Raw genomic sequence first — 240 nt, 5'->3', positions numbered from 1 at the left:
CAGAGTGTGCGCGTGTTCGGCAGGGATGGGGTCGGCAGGGGGACAGGCGGTGCGCGTGTTCGGCAGGGATGGGGTCTGCAGGGGGACAGGCGGTGCGCATGTTCGGCAGGGACGGGGTCCACAGGGGGGACAGGCGGTGTGCGTGCTCGGCAGGGACGGGGTCCACAGGGCGGACAGGCGGTGCGTGTGTTCGGCAGGGACGGGGACTGCAGGGGGACAGGCGGAGCGCCTGGTAGGCAG

At 72.5% G+C, this 240-nt stretch overlaps 1 protein-coding gene across 1 annotated transcript in view; it reads right to left on the bottom strand.

Annotated features, from left to right (window-relative positions):
• DPY19L1 (dpy-19 like C-mannosyltransferase 1) overlaps window positions 1–240 on the bottom strand; it is a gene marked incomplete at its 5' end in the record, with an annotated part of 75,772 nt that overhangs the window by 14,525 nt on the left and 61,007 nt on the right.

This window comes from Tupaia chinensis, unplaced genomic scaffold (genome assembly GCF_000334495.1).
Source record: "Tupaia chinensis unplaced genomic scaffold, TupChi_1.0 Scaffold143756_1, whole genome shotgun sequence".
NCBI lineage: Eukaryota > Metazoa > Chordata > Mammalia > Scandentia > Tupaiidae > Tupaia > Tupaia belangeri.
This window is presented reverse-complemented; position numbering and strand designations above follow the sequence as displayed.